Below are 19772 nucleotides of genomic sequence, written 5' to 3' on the forward strand. Positions count from 1 at the left end.
TAAAACCAGCCTAGATTTGGTAGACTGGTAAGAAGCCAATAAGTTAGCTGACATCATTGCCAAAGGGAACGTTTACAGAATCTCATCATGTCTAAAACTCTTATGGTGAGAATGTTTCATGTACTTTAATCCTAAAGATGATAGGCCATTGATTTATTTGTATTTACGCAGCACTGGCTAACTCGTCAGGGCAATTGTTTGTTTTCCTTGGGTGTGAAATAACATGCAGTGCTGCTGAATCAGTCAGGGATGATCATGATGGAACTGAAGCTAAGCAGGTTTGGGACTTGTAATTTATTGTGCCCATTTCCTGAAACCAAATGAATTTTATAATCTCACACTCCTGAAAGTGAGTTAGGTGATTCACAGAAACAAGTAAAGACATTGGGCCAGAATCTCATTTGCAGGAAATGCCCCTCTGTGCTGCCAGAGCAGAGGAAAGGGACCTTTAGTGTAAATGAGGATTTGGCTTTCAGTCCATGTTCCACAGAGTTTTCTATCTAAACTCAGAAGGAGCACAAGAAGTGAGGGTTACTGTGACGCTTCCCAGGGGTACCCAAAGTTGTGAGGCATCTCACCACCAGCTCCCCTTACCATGAGGAAGTTTGGGGTACGCCTGCTGTTGTTCCGCTCCCTTGAAACCACTAGCCTCTAGCAACACAAGCATTACCCTCCAGGCCTCTGCAGGCCTCGCTCTCTCTGTATAGTTAGTGATAGGCATGCCTCAACCTCTGAGGCTTTGGAGTGTTCCCTGCAGTGTCCAGCCCCTTATCCACTGAACACTCACAGCATTACCAGGCCTGCTGTGTCCAAAGGAACAGTACACACCAACTTGTAAGCTAAGGATCACCACTTTTCTTCACTGCCCAGCACTGAGATATATTTATAGTGCAAACAAGAATAAGTATATTATCAAAGAATAAAGATTCAAGTGATAGTGAGTAAGAGTACCCGAAACAAATGATTACATATAAAACAAAATCATAACATGCTTTCTACAGACTAACCTTAACTATCAGGTTAAAGAAGCTTATCTCACCCGAAGTTCTCTGCAGCATTTTCAGCCAAGCCTGGGTGAGACCCCTTTTCCATGAAGGAAACTCACTGTCCATTTGCTTTCTCAGTGAAGGATGCCAGGGTGTTTTCTTTGTCCCATAAATATACTTAGAGAAAAACCTTTGTGTACTTCATAATAGAACTCTCCTCTCGGCTGCTGCTTTTTCCTCTCTTTTTGAAGTTTTTACAGTCCTTCCTTAGCATTCAGTTAAGAGGGGTGAGCAAAGGCCCATTGTAAACAATATAATACTTAATACATATGTAAACAGCCAGATAGATACATATTTCTTGTCTGGCAGAAAACCTGCTTTTCCCATTTGCTGGTGACCAGTCCCTAGACACACACCTAAAGAACATAATTTTCAGGGTATGTACATTTCACAATGATATTGATGACCAGTGTGACATCGGCTCTTATTTGAGACCTCAGGTGTTGCACTTTGGTGAACTGGAATGTAAATACCAGACTTAGGAGAGTCCTGTAACCTCTATGCACCCCTTTGCCAGTTGACATTCTGAGGTTTTTGTGTCACAGTCAGAGACCAATGGAATAAGGGGAGAGAAAAAGATAAGGGGCCTAAAGTATGCACACAATTTGTTTAATCTGCACTCACTTCTCATGGACAGCACTGCAAATGTGAGATTTTGGGGTGGGATTTGCAGAAGGAGAGGGTGGTTGCTTGGCAGATGGTTTAGATTGGTTATTCCAGGCAGTGGCAGATTAGCCACTGGGCCAATGGGGCCTGTGCCAAGGGGCCCTAGAACAATGGGCACCCCCATACCTTGACCTGCTCTGCCCTCCCAGCGCTCCTGCCAGGGAGTAGGGTCAGGCCACTGGGGCTTGCCCCACTCCACCCACAGGCTGGTGCTCCTGCCGTGGAGTGGGATTGGGGGCTTGCCCTACTCCACCCGCCCAGTGCGAGGGAAGCCCCCTGCCCCAACCCCATTTCCACGGCAGGAGTGCTGTGGGGAGGGGAATGAATGTGGAAGAGGTAGGGAGGGGCCCCCACTTGCTTTGGCCCAGGACACCACAAAACAGTAATCTGTCTCTGGTTCCAGGTATAAGGGCCAGCAAGGAAGGAGGGAGAAGGAAAGAAAGGGGACAAAACCTCTAGGCTGAAAAACGGTCCATTAAGGAATAGTAGTAATACGACAGTAGGATAGAGTCCAGAAATATATGGCTCAAAGCATGTTATGATTCAGGAGAATCCTTGGGGGATTGTACATTGTTCATACCCTTAATGCAGTGTGTGAAATAGCTGAAGTTACAGCAAAACTGTTCAGTTTCTGTCTGATGAAGTCATGAACATAAGCTGTCACCAGTTATTTCACCCATCAATTTTCCTGAAACCATCCTTCAGAAACACGAGTTTGGGGATACAAACCTTGAGCCCATACCTGCCCACTGAAGACAGGGGAAGTTTTTCCACGGATGTTGACAGGCATTACATGAGGCCATAATGATCAGTTCAGGAAATATACTAACAGACTGTAAATTCCTGGCTGTATCTCCAGTAAGGTTCGTTTTTGTGTTTGATTTTTGTTTGTTTGTCTGTTTCTCCTAGAATCCAGCTCATTTCATTCCTGGGGCTTCTTGAAGTATATCTACACTGCAGCTTGGAGTGTGATTGGCTATCTGTTCTGGGAGAGAAACACTCGTTCTGCTTTTGCTAGCATACTAAAACAGTAGAGTAGCTGGGGGTAACAATGGGCAGCAGCTTGGGCTAGCCACCTGAGAATGTCCCCAGGGGTCCGGGCAGCTAGCCTGAACTGCTGCTTGTGCTACCCTCACTACAGTGTTATTTTTAGCACACCAGCTCGAGCAGAGCTAGTGTGTGTCTGTCTACCCAAGCTGGGGAGAATGCTGCCAGCTGTACGGTAGACTTATCTTTGGTTTCTTGGGACAGGGCTGCTCTGAGCCACATCTTCACTGGAGCATTGTAAGGTTCTCCAGGCTCAAGGAAGTTTATTCTTTTTATTTTTTTCAACACATAAAGGGAACAGTGAGCCTACTCCTGTTTAACTTTTGACTCTTCTTGGAAAGAGCAGCACATCAAGTAGCACTAATCTTGCCTACTCTTGCTAATACCTGAATGGAATACAATAAGTTAGTGTGTCAGGCTGGGAGTTTCAAATATGCTTGACACGGGTCCAACTATGGAAGTGATAAGGGTAAAAATTCCCATTGACTTCCATGTGAACACAATTAGGCCATTGCTGAGCAATTTTGAAAATCCCTCATGAAGATCCTTGGGGCAGGGAGTGTGCTATCTTCTGTATTTTTATACTATGAGGACATTGTTGGTCTTCAATATTATTATTATTTAATTACTTGTTTGGTGCCAACATAGTGGTTAGTGCTGTGCAATGTGTATGTAAGAAAAGAGAGTCCTTGCCCTCAAAAAGCTCAAACTCTATGTGACAGAAACGTAAGAGACAGGACACATTTAGAAACCCACAGGTGGAGAGGGTGGGGGGTGGGGTCTTCAGGGCAGCGTGTGTGTGTGTGAGAGAGAGAGAGAAAAAGAGAGAGATCGCGCGCATGCAGTATCTACCATAACAAGGCCCCTATCCTGACTGGGAACTCTAGGCCCTACTGTAACAAATACAATGAATTAGGGAAATTTGTTTCTTTTTCATAGTTGTTGTAAATTCCCTTAAAATAATAAAAATAAACCAATAAATAATCATAATCCACATTAGTTTCCCTTATAAACTAGGTAGATTACTGAGAGAACGACATATGGTAATGAAGTTCTCTCTCCCTCTTTTTTAAGGATATAGCTACACCACATATTTGTGCCAATGGATTATGGAGGTTAGAGGCTGACTTCAAAGAGAAACTCTGTAACATGTCTAGGACACATTTGATCATCCAAAAGATTTTACTGTGATTTCTCCATTTGTGATAAATGGACTAGTGGTTTCAAAGATCTCGGATTTCACTTTTATGCATTATCCTCAAAGTGTGAGAGCTCTTTTTGATCTATCTTTCCCTGGACCGGGAGTACCTGTGATATTCCAACCAATGGGACCTCAGCCCTACCATCTAATTATATTGACCCTGAGTGAGTAAGTCTGGGTGCTACAATTTACTCTCTAACTATAACAGGCATCCTCAGGGGAGAAGGGATCACAGGATGGTGATTTTTCTCTGAGTAGATGTGAGGAATATGAAAAATTCTCAATAGGCAATCCAAAAATGACCAGAGGCGCTGGATTGCAATGCAGAGAGAGAGAGAGAGTATGATGTAATAAACACAAATGTATGTCTTTGTCTCTCAAAAAAGTCATTTTTGTTTTTAAAAATCAACTATCAAAGATTTAATGATTGCACTGTTGGACATAGTTCAAACAATACAGGCAGTAAAGAATGTACAGCTGTCAAGTGTAAACAGAAATGGGTACAGCTCAGAAGTGCTTCAGACAAATCATTGCACGTAATCAGATGGTTTAAATTAACAGCAGACCAAATATTCTCCCTTCTCTTTCCTCCTCCCTGGATTTTTTGGTGACTTGAAACAGAATGATTTCTAATGCATTGTCAGCATGGTCATGTTTGGTGTCTGTCCCCATGGAAGTAAGAGGATGAATATGGAAATAGCTTGAACCAAAGTTCAAAGCATATGATGCATCCCAACAAGACCACAAGATTTTTAATCTCAAAACTGTAACAGGAATAAGTTAGGCTTGCACCTTCCTCCTTTTCATGACAGCCTCACTATGAGAACAAATTCATATCATACTGTTTCATGTTCTCACTGTAATCATTCGGCTAAATGCAAATTACAGATCAACCAGTTTGATAAAATGTGAGTATTTCTGTTCATAAGGAGTGCTCTGAGAAGTGGAAATATGGAGATTAGTTTGCTTGCCATGCTGTTTCAATGAGTGGTATAGCAACAGGTTTTGGATGGGCCATGGCCTGGGGCAATATACAGGAATGGGGGGGGGGGTTGGAGCTACACAGATTTTTAATTTTTGTTTCAATTTGCTCATTCATATGTTTTGCTGTTGCCCCTTTAGATTGGTCTCTTTTGATTCTTGAGTCTGAGACTTCAGTGCCATAGTATAACTAATAAAATTGATTTGCAGTCCTATGAACTTTAAAATGGCATGTAAGGATCTGACCTTCGTAACTGATGCAAGTGCATGAGTGCAGAAACAATCTGCAGAAGGTGTCAAGGCAGAAGTTTATGGCCAAAAGACATGGACTGTTGACCAAAACGTTCAATTTTTTTGTGCTGATGGAAGTTACTCTAGTTCCCTGTTAAGGTAAAAGAACTTGCATTAGAAGACTTGTGCTGTTGCCTGATACAGAAGTGACCACTGAAAAAGGTTGCCAAAAGACAACATGCTTTATCAGCCAGGCTCTTGAGCAGATGTGGGGTTATACAGTACAATTTACCACCAGCATCTTCATTTCATTGGCCCATTACCTAAATACTGTCCTGTAATACTGAATATATGATGTACTAAGCCACTGAGTAGGGGCTAGATGACTTAATAGGTCATTTCCACCCCTAATTTCTATGGCTTTGGACCACAGCCTGACTATTTTATAATTGGGTGGGGAGGGTCTTTCCTTTTCTGTAGGAGTGTCTTACTCAGAAAAGGAGGATTCCACCTATTTTTTTAAAGGAAAAACCTAAAGGTTTCAGTGAGGAAACACTACTATACAGTAAATCAGTCAAAGCCATAGCTCTACAAACAGCCAAAGCAGTCTGTACCCAGTGCCGGGAGGAGAGGGGGATTCAAACAATTGTGGAAACGTGAGATGAATTAAAAAGACACGTGGAGATTTTCGTGAAACTATAGGCTCTAATTTTACTGGGAAATATGTTTTCTATTTGCTTCACATGTTCAAATGTGTGTTCTGCATGCAGCAGGAATAGATTTACTTGACATACGGTATAGGGTTAATGCAATAGATATAATAATTTACTGAACCTATCTTTACTTGTGTGTGTGCATATTGCACATTAAACATTTTATGTGTATATTATGTACATGCATTATATTATGCACGTTATATAATACTTGTGTCAGGCTTGGTAAGCAAGCCAAAATTTCTACCACGTCCCATAGAGAGATGCCTCCCAGCTGGATCTGAAGGACTGTCTGAAAAAAGCCATATTATTTTACAAGACTCAGAAGCCTAGTAAAACTTCCCCACATCCTAAGGCAGCTTCCAAACAGAAAATAAAAATATTTTATTAAAGAATGTAGTCCCTGAGGGAGACATATATGACATCATGAGAGCAAGTCTATTTGATGATCATACATATACATCATGATGCACCGTCCTGGTACCTTATGATTAAGGTACTGTACATGTTGGAGGACTCTGAAATAGGTAAGCTTCCCACCTCACTCCTCCCCCTTATGAAAAGAGCATTGTCCCTTTGCGGCTTATCAGAGGGCATTGCTGCTTGGACTTAATAGACCCTTTGCATCAGAGAGAATTTAATTTTAAATACTTGCAGATTCTTTATCCACTACATTATGCCCTAAACTGCTGTTTATTTTTTTGTTTTTTAAGGTATCCCTCCGACCCAAACAGACTTCCACAAAACAATGTCTCTATTGAAAAAATCCAATAATGGAATGAGTTACTTTCATGAGCAATCTGATTCCTTCGCTTTTTTTGATCAGTGCTGCTCCCTCTGTCACACCAGAACGCAGAAGTTACTATATACAGTAATCTTCATTTTAAAGATAGCTAATACTAATTGTGCATTACTATACAATACAGTAATTAAGGACAAAATTCTGTTTTGATCCACATGATTAGACTTCTGAACGCACATGGAACTAAGGACTGACATCACTGATTAGAGTAGAAGATTTGAGAGCTGACTTCAGCCAAGTTATTCAGCATATGTTTCTCTTCTGGTTGTTTTCATAGGATCTAAGTGAAAGATCATGATGAGATGTTGCAAAGAATAAGAAGACTGATTTTTAACCCAGACTTCAAAAGTCTTTATCTAAAAGAACTATATAGACATTATTTGCAAAAACTCTTCCATTCACTTTGTTCTAAATAAAGGGAGATACAAAGAGACAAAGGAAATCAAAATTTTCATGTAATGTTCTTAATTGCCCAGTCTAATACATGACCTTCTGTATTAAAAAGCAATTATGAGAGGACTGGATACTTTAGGCTCTATATTCCATTGCCAATCCCCTTACATCCATATAGAGAGGGCATCCAGTGAAATCCAACCCGGGTCATTTCTGGCTTAAGGGTAAATCGAAAGTTTATTGAAATTAAAGATTGCCATTGATGTTAATTGGCATTGGACCTTAAAGTCACAAGTGTTGTGCATCTGTTTGGCCTATGGAAAATAAAATGGTGATCTTGGCAAACAAGGGTCAGTGTTCAAATTGACACCGATATGCACCTTTTGAGCAGTTTTTGCAGAAAGACCAAGGTTTGCACCACTGTGGATAAGGCAGTACCTTCTCACACCCAGGCTGCCTCTATACTGGGAGTTTTGGAATCCTGTCTATTGTGGCAAGTTTGGGAAAATCTCCGATTGTTTATACTAGTACTAAATGTGTAGCTCCAGAAGTGCTCGCACTCATGTGACTGCTGGTATACAGCAGCCAGTGGCATTTTTACCTCCATGTCTAGCTCTGCGTAGAACACATCTAGTCAACATTGTAGTAAAAATGCATGAGCCACCCTACGCTATTGCGCCAACTGTTGCTAGAGCTGGTGGAGGGTGGAGCTGCACAAGTGCTAGTGCAGTGTTGGGAGATTTCCCCAAACTTGCCAAAATAAATTAAGCCCCAGAGAGAGAGAGTGAAATCCTGAAAGGGAAGCTTTAATTGCTGATGCCTCTACTGTAGCTACACGTTGAGCACGTGCAGGGCTTTCCCTTCAGATTGATGTCAGTCTGGCATCATTCATAAGCATTCCATTCACTTGAAAAAATAAGAATGATCACTTTTATAAAATGTTAGTATTGACCCATCATCCCTGCCTCCTCTCCCTCCTGTCCCCATGCTCTGCAATCTATTTTTCAACAGAGTCTAGGTGTATTATTTCCAGAAGCTTCAATTTTATTGCCATGGGATCACTACATGGAAACGATGTGAGCACGAGTCTATTTCTTAAGTGCTGCCCTGAAGTCTTTCTGCACAATGTCCGTGAGGTATTGAGGTTAGCCTCAGGGACCTGTCATGAGTTCTCCAATTAGGGTTACTCCTTAGTCTGTATCTAGCCTACATTCTGGGAATTTGTAGCTCCAAGAACTCTCAGTCTTGCACAACAGCCCCAGCCAAACATGCACTGAGACTGGCATTTCTTAAACCTCTCCTCAAATGCAATAAGCCACAAGGAAGATCCCTGTCCCTGGTGAAATGTTCTGACATAGGTGTGTGGGGCGGGGGTGGGGGAAGGGGGTCTGTTTCTTGTTAGGGTTTTGTTTTGTTATTGTGGGAGCTAAAGCACTAGGAGAAATTTACAACAAATCTAGTTAAAGTGAAAATATGAACTCAGTGGGCCTTTCTAAGGGATTTTACAAGATTTTTAGACCCACAAAATCCAGGAAGCATCTTGTGGCCTTGCTTCGAATTAAACAATTTGAAATAGAATTTTTTAACAGTCTTTGCAAATGCATAGATCTAGCAAAATGTGTGCACTGGGAATCTATCAATTTCTTTAAAAATACACAGCAGAGAGAGGCTGGATTGCTTAGGGATTTAGTTATGAAATATTGAGCCTTTATTTCATACTGTGTATGAGCTCAAATGTTGTCAAGGTCAGTAATAACCTATAGTTATATGACAACTCTTTAGGGGCCAATGTGATATGAGCTGGTCTCAAACCAGATCTTAGCAGGCAGTGTCCATGTTACAAAAAAAAAATACAATAATTATCATTGCTAGTAGTTTCAGAGAACTGGTAGGTAAGATCCCATGGGGAAGAAAATCTAAGGAATAAAGGAGTTCAGGAGAGTTGGCAGTTTCTTAAGGAGACAAAATTAAACTCACAACTGCCAACTATTCTGATGTGAAGGAAGGTTAGGAAGAACAGCAGGAGCCATATTGGCCTCTATCAGGGGCTTATTAATGACCTGAAAATCAAAAAAGAATCCTACAAAAAGTGGAAACATTGACAAAGGGCTAAGGGGGAGTACAAAAGAGCAGCACAAGCATGTAGGGACAAAATCAGAAGAGCAAAGGCACAAAATGAGTTACACATAAAATGGAATAAGAAGGGTCTCTTTAAATGCATTAGGAGCAAGAGAAAGAAAAAGAAAATTGTAAGTCCTCTTTATAGCATGCAAGGAGAGCTAATAATTGATGACATTAAGAAGGCTGAAGTGTTTAATGCTTCAGTCTTCACTAAAAAGATTAATGGTGACCAGATACTCAACACAATTAATATTAACAATAAAGGGAAAGAAACACAAGTGAAAATCGGGAAAGAACAGGTTAAAGATTGTTTAGACAAGTTAGATTCATTCAAGTCAGCAGGGCCATATGAAACTCATCCTAGGTTAATTAAGGAATGAGCTGAAGCAATCTCAACCTTTAGCAATTAGCTATCCTCCATGAGTTTTCAAAGGTGAGGTCCCAGAGGACTGGAAAAGGGGAACAAAGAGAATCTGGGGAAATACAGACCTGTCAGCCTAATTTCCATACTTCGAAAGGTACTGGAACAAACAATTTGAGCAACCAATTTGTAAGCACCGAGAGGGTAATAGGACTGTAAGTGAGATAGCCAACATGGATTTGTGGAGAGCCAGTCATACCAAACCAACCTAATTTCCTTCTTTGACAGGGTTACTGGCCTAGTACTTGGGGGCAGCGGAGTTCTAGATGTGATATATCTTGATTTTAGCAAAGCTTTTTGACACAGTCATTCTCGTAAGCTAACTAGGGAAATGTGGTCTAGAGGAAATTTGTATGAAGTGGATGCAAAAGTGTTTGAAAGATCATACTCAAAGAATAGGTATCAATGGTTCTCTCTCATACTGGGTGGGTGTATCTAGTGGCGTCCTGCAGGGGTCAGTCCTGGCTGAGGTAATATTTTCATTGACGACTTGGATAATGGAGTGGAGAGTATGCTTATGAACTTTGTGGATAACACCAAGCTCAGGAGATATTTTTAGTACTTTGGCGGATAGAATGACCATGACAAATTAGAGAATTGGTCTGAAATCAGCAAGATGAAATTCAATTAAGACAAATGTGAAGTACTTCATTTAGGAAGGAAAAATCAAATACACAACTATAAAATGGGGAATAATTGGGTCGGTTGTAGTATGACTGAAAAGTATCAGGTGGATCATAAATTGAATATGAGCCAACAATGTGAAGCACTTGTGAAAAAGGCTCAAATCATTCTAGGCTGTATTAACAGGAGTGTCATTGTAAGACACAGGAGCCAATTGTCCCTCTCTACTTGGAACTGGTGAGGCCTTAGCTGTAGTACTGCGTCAAATTCTGGATACCACACTTTAGGAAAGATGTAGACAAATTGGAGATAGTCCAGAGAAGAGCAAGAAAAATTATAAAATGTTTAGAAAACCTGACCCATGAGGAAAGGTTTAAAAAGCTAGGCATGTTTAGTCTTCAATAAAGAAGACTGAAGTGGGGGACCTGATACCAGTCTTCAGATATATTATGGGCTATTATAAAAACTCAGACGCATAGACTTTAAGATCAGAAGGGACCATCATGATCATCTAGTCTGACCTCCTGCGCATTGCAGGCCACAGAACCTCACCCACCCTCTCCTGTAATAGACCCATAACCTCTGGCTGAGCTACTGAAGTCCTCAAATCATGATTTAAAGACTTCAAGTTACAGAGAATTCATCATTTACTTTAATTTAAACATGAAAGTGACCCGGGCCCCTTGCTGCAGAGGAAGGCAAAGAGGATGATTATTGATTATTCTCTGTGTCCACTGAAGATAGGACAAGAAGTAACTGGCGTAATCTGCTGCAAGGGAGATTTAGGGTAGATAGTAGAAAAAACTTTCTAACTATATAAGGGTAGTTAACCTCTGAAATAAGCTTCCAGAGGAGGTTGTGCAATCCCCATCACTGGAGATTTTTAAGAACAGGTTAGACAAATACCTGTCAGGGATGGTCTAGGTTTATTTGATCCTGCTTCCGTGCAGAGGGCTGGACTCAATGACCTCTTGAGGTCCCTTCCAGACCTAAATGTCTATGATTCTATGGTTAAAGTATACTTGTAATGGGGATATGGCAGGAGACTGTGAGGAAGCTTGTATTGCAGCTGCTCCTGTTCAGTGGATATACCAAGTAGGGTGGATTGAAAAATTTCTATTCAGACTGTTTATTGATGGATAATTAGTTTTTGTTTTTAGTTTTTGACTGAAGACAATTTCTTGTGAAAAAATGTCTACTTTCTGCAGAAAACATCCATTTTTTTTGCTCAGAAACTGAGAACTGTAATGTTTTGATTTGGAAATGCTGCCTCACTGCCTCATGTGAATGGCAGTTCAGTTGCTCGTGTCCCTGTTCTGCTCTATAGGCTGCACTCCCTGGCTGGACTACATGCACCATTGCCAGAAATGCCTGGGAGGCAACACTTCCAGTGTCCAACAAAGGAGACCACGGTGCATCAGGGGAGAGGTAGTTGGGTAGGAGACCCCAGCTTATATTAGTATTATTATTTATTTGTATTATAACATCTCGGTGTGCCAGTCTTGGACCAGGAGCTCATTGCACTAGGCTCGGTAGAAACACAGAACAAAATAGAGTCTCTGCCCCAGGAGCTTACAATCTAAGAATAAGACAAGAACAGATGGACACAGACTGATAGCTGCAGAGTACAAGGAAACAAGACAATAAGAGAATAGCAGCTTCGGGCATCGAAACTGCAATTCCCATGAGACACCAAGGCAGTATTTCAAAATTGAATTAATTTTTGTTTTCAGCCAAAAAATTATTTGATATTCAAATTTTTCTCAAATATCAAATATTTTCATAGATTTTTTTTTACTAGCTCTAATAATAAGGACTTCACTATCATTAATCAGGCACCATTCCTTAGCACCAAAAAGCTGTAAAAACATAGGCAATGTGAAATTGATATTGTCTTTAAAAGGTAACAATTCTATACTAAAGGCCAGGAGAACATTGCAAACGTTTTCTTCTTTTTGTCAAAAGAAGCCAGGTTAATATTGATGTATTACTGCATTTAAACTATTTAGCTGTTCTCTGTCTATCATGGAATACGCTAATGAAAACTGGATGAAATTAGTTATGTTTCTGTATATTTGAGAGTCTGGATTTATTGGTCAGATTCCACAGACAGCTCTATTCCTAAAGAGCTTTGTATGGTTTCCAAAGGATTTTCTGCCTAATTTACTATTTCCATGCAATTCATCAAACCTGTTCTCCCCGCTTTGTAAATACTTATTTTTATTTGATGCATTTTACCGTGTATTTGGTTTCCATGATTTAAATCATATTTCTAAATAAAGTCAACTTTATTGGCTCTTCCATTCAGAAGCCAACCAATGTCCATGAGCAATGGAGATCGGGGGAGGGGGGGAAGGGAATAAGGGGGAGGTGGTGTCTGTGTTTACTGTTGTTCAGTGAAGAGAATGAGCCAAATTTATGCCTAGTGTAAGTCCATTGAAGCCAAACAAGTAACAGCTGGGATGAATTTGGCCTACAGAATATGCTTGAAGTTTGAAGGGTTGCAGGAATGTTAACAATAAGCATAACATTTTCCCATTTATCTGAAATTTGTATTTTTGGTGGGGAAGATCAGCCTAGTTTAATTTTAAAAAGGAAAAAAATGACACAAAGACATGGAAAAGCAACAGGATAACAAGAAGTTACGGAAATTAGGGACAGTATGAATGGAGTCTATGTAATGCCTTCTTAGTAAGGTTAAGTACATTTTAAATAGAAGGCTGAGTCAAACACCAACTTGACTGTTTGGAAAAATGTATTCCAAATCCCTTATCCACACAGTGAAACTGATTGCCTTGCCTAGTCTTTGGATGAGATTGAGACATGCATAAGAGCTAGTTGGCTTAGACTTGATCTGAAGAAGATGGAAAAGATAACAGGTTGGGGGAAGCAACCAGAAATGATGGCAGAGATTATATACCCTCTGATTTAGATGGTTCACCTGATATTTGTGACAGGTGCACAATCCAGGAGTTTGTACTACCAGCTGTTATTAAAAGATGAGGTACTAGCAGATCAGCTTTTTAGTATCAGATCAGCTTTTTTTTCCCCATCTAGGTACAGCCAGGAGATTACCCCTATTTCTTTGATAGATGTTGACCATCCCATTGTCATCTGTGCCTTATTACCTCCGTAGTAGACTAGTGCAACATGTTCTACATCTTAAATCTATCTGGAAAGTGAAACTGGTGCAGAATTCAGCTGGTTATTACAGGGTGTAGTTTGCTGCTAGCACGCTACCCCAGAGACTTTGGATTTGCCTTGGCTATTGCAAAGTACCAGGTAGAATTTTAGGTGATATTTTTTTACCAATAAAGCTCTAAGAAGCATGAGATCTTATTGTGTGAAATACCACCCACCTCTTTTCCTGTGCCATACTACCACAGTTGTGATCAGCAGGGATACCTGAGCTGGAGGCCCACTCGTATAAAGAAAAGAAGGCATTCTTTGTGAGAACCCCTTAGCTTTCACTTGCCATGTTGGTCCATAATAGTCCTAATTTACTGACTTTTAGGGAATGCTGCAAGGCCCATTTGTTTTCCCTAGCCATGAGTGAATGGGAAGACTGGTGGAAGAACAAACGTCTGTTTTTTGCTGCTGGGTTATTGCTGGTTGCTGTAGCTAGGAAGAAAGTTGTGCTGGTTAAAAAACTGAGCTAGTTTAGAGGGGAAGTGAAGACAGATGCGCGTGTGTGTGTGTGTGTGTGTGTGTGTGTGTGTATATATATATATATAAATAACAAATGGAAGAAAGGAGAAGTTGATAGCAATGAATATAAATCAGAAATTAGGAATTATAGAAAATTGCTAATGGAAGCCAAGGGGGACACTAAAATTTATGGCCAGCCAACTTAAGGACAATAAGAAGGAACTTTTAAAATATATTAGGAACAAAAATATATTGTTCAATGATATTTACCTATTAATAGATGCAAATGGTAGAATTATCAATAATAATGGAGAAAAGGCAATAGTGTTAATAATATCTGTTTTGTATCTGGGAAACAAACAGATTATAGTCATAAGTACATAAGAATGGCCATATTGGGTCAGACAAATGGTCCATCTAGCTCAGTATCCTGTCTTCCAACAGAGGCTGGTGCCAGATTCTTCACAGGGAGTGAACAGAACAAGGTAAATATTGAGGGATCCATCCCTTCTTGTCCAGTCTCAGCTTCGAACACTCAGGTTTAGGGACATCAATGGACCACTGATGGATCTATCCTCCAGGAACTGATCTAATTCTATTTGAACCCAGTTATACTTTGGGCCTTCACAACATCCTCTGCTAACAAATTCCACAGGTTGACTGTGCTTCCATGAAGAAGTACCTCCTTATGATTGTTTTAAACCTGCTGCCTATTAATTACATTGGGTGAATCCTGGTTTGTTAGTTATATAAAAGGGTAAAAAAGACTTCCTCATTCACTTTCTCCACTGCATTCATGATTTTATAGACCTCTCTCATATCTTCCCTCAGTTTTCTCTTTTCCAAGATGAACAGTCCTAGTCTTTTTAATCTTCCCTCATATGGAAGCTGTTCCATACCTCTAATCATTTTTGTTGCCCTTCTCTGTACGTTTTCCAATTCTAATATGTTTTTTGAGATGGAGCAACCAGAACTGCACACAGTATTCAAGCTGTGGGCATACTATGGATTTATACAGTGGCATTATGATGTTTTCTGTCTTGTCCATCCCTTTCCTAATGGTTCCTAACATTGTTATCTTTTTTGACTGCCAGTACACATTGAATAGATGTTTTCAGAGAATAATCCACAATTACTCCAAGAACTTTCTTCAGTAGTGACAGCTAATTTAGTCCCCATCATTTTGAATGCATAGTTGGGATTATTTTTTCCAGTGTGCATTATTTTGCATTTATCAACATTGAATTTCATCAGCCATTTTGTTGCCCAGTTTTGTGAGATCCCTTTGTAAGTCTTTGCAGTCTGCTTTAGACTTAACTGTCTTGAGAAATTTTGTATCACCTGCAAACTTAGCCACCTCCTTGTTTAACCCTTTTCCAGATCATTTATGAATATGTTGAACAGCACTCATCCCAGTACAGATCTTTGTCCAGTGCGATCCCTATTTAACATTTTGACCTGGAAGAAAACATAAAGTCATCACAGATAAAGTTTTCAGATAAGAAAAGAATTGGGGGAGTGGTAAATAACGAAGAGGAATCTGGATCACTTGGTAAACTGGGCACAAGCAAACAATACTCATTTTAATAAGGCTGTGTAAATGTGTATTTGTAGGAGCAAAGAATGTAGGCCATACTTATGGAAGGGGGACTCTATCCTGGGAAACAGTAACTCTGAAAAAGGTTTGGGGAGTCATGGGAGCTAAGCAGCTGAACATGAGTTCCCAGTGGGATGCTGTGGCCAAAACAGCTAATGCCATCCTGGGATGCATAAAAAGGGGAAACTTGAGTGGGAATAGAGAGGTTATTTTACCTCTGTATTTGGCACTGGTGCGATAGCTGCTGGAATACTGCATCCAGTTCTCATATCCACAATTCAAGAAGGATGTTTATAGATTGGAGAGGGTTCATAGAAGAGCCAGGAGAATAATTAAAGGATTAGAAAACTCGTTGGAACTCAATCTATTTATTTTAGCAAAGACAAGATTAAGGGGTGACTTGATTACACTCTAGAAACACCTACATGGGGAACAAATATTTAATAATGGGCTCTTCAATCTAGCAGAGAAACACAATCCAATGGCTGGAAGTTAAAGTTAGACAAATTCAGACTGGAAATAAGGTGTAAATTTTTAATGGAGAAAGTAATTAACCATTGGAACAATTTGCATCGTTGATTGCCCATCACTGACAATTTTTCAATCAATATTGGATGTTCTTCTAAAAGAAATGCTCTAGGAATTATCTGGGGGAAGTTGTCTGGCTTGTGTTACATACGAGGTCAGACTAGATGATCACAATGGTCCATTCGGGCTCAGAATCTGTCTATGAATTTCTATGTTAATTTGTTAACCGTTGAAGGGGAGTTGCAGAAGTGGTCAGTTTTATGGTTGCATATTTAAGTATTGTCAAGGATTTTCTAGAAAAATGGATCCTTTTAATGATGTGTGTACATAAGACTAAATAAATATTATGCAAGAACAACTTCGCCCACCAATGATGTGTAATTTCAAATCTAACCTTAAAATTCAGGTTTTTTAACCTAGCTTGCTTTTAATGTTATAAGTTGCAAATACTGTCTTGTGATACAAAATTAATCATCTTTGGATTCATGGCATGAATACGGCAGTGCAAGCCTGCTGTCATATTAACATTGTAAAATGGTACTGCTAGTCCAAAAGTTAGTATTATAGGGTCATAGGTTAAAGAGCTTTTATAGTCATCTAGTGTTTAACTGAACAAGCTACTGATGTGTAAGTATCAGTTAGATATTTGTAGTGAGCAAAAAGTATTAGCATAGCTTTCACATTTAATGCATTTAAAGTGCATATGCATGTCATTTAATAAATTGATAAATGTGCAATAACATTCATTGCTCATATAATTGTAATGGCAAGTAGATAGAAGGCATGTACTTTGTTTAATATACTTTACTAAGTGCTTCTTAAACAATCAATATTTAATATGCAGTAATTGCTTTATTATTCCTAAATTAAAAGCTTATTTGAAACAATTTAAGTGTCAGTAAAACTCTAGCCCTGATTAAAAGTGTGTCACAGTTATAGTAGCTTTTTGGGGGAATTCATGGATGAGTCAAGTTGTCAGAATCAGAGTAGTTGTGTGATCTTTACCGCACTCCAGAATGCAATCCCTGTGACAACAGCCAGTCTCTGCAAAGCTAAGAACATCTGTTCACTGTCCTCTGGATATAGGGACCATTAGTATAACCTAATCTAAACTAGCAGTGACTTACAGTTCAAAGGTGGGGGCTTGATTCAGTTCCTCTTGAAGTCAGTGGAAGATACTTCATTTTGCTTTGAGTGGGATTGAACTCTAAATCATAGGTAGAGCTGAATGAATAATTGGTAACAAATAATTTATTTGAATTCCATAATGATATTTTGTTCCCTCAGGACTTGATTCAACACCAGTTGAAGTCAATGGTAATCTTTCCATTGGTTTCAGTTGGTTGGAAGTGGGCCCAAATTGTCTGAAGAAATGGTAATTTAAAAATATTCACAATTTTCTTCAGCAAAAAAAAAACAACACACCTGTAAATCCTTCAAAATGTGATTATTACAGATGAATATGCAATCTGCAGTTCAATGTGTAATCTGTGTGACCATCTTATTTAAATGACTTTCACAACTTATCTTTGAGATAAGTGGAGGATGGATGAGGTGGGTCCCAGATGACTGGAGAAGTACAAGCACAGTACCTATCTTTACAAAAGGGGGAGCAAAGAGGACCTGGGGAAATATAGGCTTGTCAGCCTAACTTCAATACTTGGAATCATACCAGAACAAATAAACAATCAGTTTGTAAACACCCAGCAGATAATAGGGTATTAAGTAATAGCCAACATGGATTTGTCAAGAACAAATTATACGAAACCAAACTAATTTCATTCTTTGATGGGGTTAATGGTCTAACGGATGGGGGGAAAGTACTAGATGTGACATATCTTGATTTTAGTAAGGCTTGTGCCCAGTCCCACATGACGTTCTTGTAAGCCAACCAGGGAAATGTGGTCTAGATGAAGTTAGTATAAAGTGGATGCAAAAGTGGTTGAAAGACCTTCCTCAAAGAGTAGTTATCAATGGTTTGCTGTCAAATTGGGTTGGTGTATCCAGTAGGGTCCCGCAGGGGGTCAGTCCTGGGTCAGGTATTATTCAATATTTTCATTAAGGACTTGGATAACAGAATGAAGAGTGTGTTTATAAAATTTGTGGAGGACACTGAGCTGAGGAGATATTGGTAGCACTTTGGAGGATTGGATGAGAATTCAAAACACCTTTGACAAATTGGAGAATTGGTCTGAAACCAATAAGATGAAATTTAATGAAGACAAGTGCAAAGTATTTCACTTAGGAAGAAAAAATGAAATGCACAACTACAAATGTGGGCAATAACTGGCTAAGCAGTAGTAGGTAGTACTGCTGAAAGGATCTGGGGTCTATAGTTGATCACAAATTAAACATGAGTCAACAATGTTAAGCATTTGTGTAAAAGGCTACTATCATTCTGGGGTGTATTAACAGGAATGTTGTGAGACACAGGAAGTAATTGTCCTTCTTTGCTTGACACTGGTGTGGCCTCAGCTGGAGTACTGTGTCCAGTTCTGGGTCGCACTTGTTGGGGGACAAACAATGGGGACAAACTGAGAAGAGCAACAAAATGATAAAGGGTTTAGAAAACCTGACCTCTGAGGAAAGATTAAAAAAACCTGGGCATTTTTAATCTTGAGAAAGGAAGACTGAGGAGGAACCTGTAAGAGTCTTGAAATATATTCAGGGCTGTAATACAAGGACAGTGATCAATTGTTCTCTGTGTCCACTGAACATAGGTGAAGAAGTAATGGGCTTAATCTGCATCAAGGGAGGTCTTAGGGAAAACTTTCTAACTACAAGAAAACTTAAGAACTGGAACAGGTTTCCAAAGGAGGTTGTGCAATCCCCATTATTGGAGGTTTTTAAGAACAGGTTGGAAAAACACCTGTCAGGGATGATCTAGGGTATACTTGGTCTTCCCTCGGCACAGGGGGCTGGACTAGATAGCCTCTTGACGTCTCTTTGGACCTTACATCTCTATGGTTCTATAACCAGCAGGACACTGTGAATTTTAAATTGTGTATTTGATTGTAATATTTGCTGTGTTGGTGTGTTACATAAGTAATTCAATCAGGGAACAGAAATAATAGTATATTACATGTAACTAATAGCACATAGCAGGATCTGTGATTTTTACCATTGAATTTACAATTTGAAATTAATTTTCCATGAAGATTTGTGTTTGAGTTTTTATAGAAAAGGTTTCAAGCCCAGTAAAATTGAAATTTGCTGTTGACTGTAAATGAAAAGTAATCGAAATTGTTTTTCCATCTATTCACTCATTTCTTGTCATGGGTTGTGTCATAGCAGTAACAGCAGTGATAAAGGCACAGCCCTAATCATGATACTCAGATTAGTTGTAGGACATAGATGACTCAGCTAGACTCCAGACTCTGCTCATTCCCAGCAAACTAAGGCCATATGCAACTCAGACACTTTAGTTCATGTGGGAAATACTAAACCCACAAAATTTTAGTGGGAATGAAACTCTAAATGAAGTTCTACTATACTTAATAATACAAAGTAGCTTTGTAGTAGTTAAGGCTCTGATCCTGCAAACACTCTCACATATGAGTAGACCCACTGAATTCCATGGGACTGCTCATGTGCATAAAATTAAATACATGCAAACGTGTTCCTAGATTCAGGGTTTAAAAAATATTCTTACTGTGGCCACAGTTCAGCAAAGTCCTTCAGTCTGTATTTGATAGAGTGACCAGATAGCAAGTGTGAAAAATTGGGACAGGGTGTGGGGGGGTAATAGGTGCC

Source organism: Natator depressus, chromosome 1, assembly GCF_965152275.1.
Source record: "Natator depressus isolate rNatDep1 chromosome 1, rNatDep2.hap1, whole genome shotgun sequence".
Taxonomy (NCBI): Eukaryota; Metazoa; Chordata; order Testudines; family Cheloniidae; genus Natator; species Natator depressus.